The sequence below is a fragment of the Salvelinus sp. IW2-2015 genome, unplaced genomic scaffold (assembly GCF_002910315.2).
Source record: "Salvelinus sp. IW2-2015 unplaced genomic scaffold, ASM291031v2 Un_scaffold648, whole genome shotgun sequence".
Taxonomy (NCBI): domain Eukaryota; kingdom Metazoa; phylum Chordata; class Actinopteri; order Salmoniformes; family Salmonidae; genus Salvelinus; species Salvelinus sp. IW2-2015.
Window position 1 is genome coordinate 647,516 of NW_019942588.1, and position 256 is coordinate 647,771.

Sequence of the window (256 nt, forward strand, 5' to 3'; positions counted from 1 at the left end):
GATTGCCCAGTTCGGCTGAACGGCCAGCTCTAGGAATGGTCTTGGTGTTTCCAAACTTCTTCCTTTAAGAATGATAGAGGCCACTGTGTTCTTGGGAACCATCAATGCTGCATAAATGTTTGGTACCCTTCCCCAGATCTGTGCCTTGACACAGTCCTGTCTCAGAGCTCTATGGACAATTCCTTCGTCCTCATGGCTTGGTTTTTGCTCTGACATGGCTGTCAACTGTAAACCTTATATAGACATGTGCCTTTCG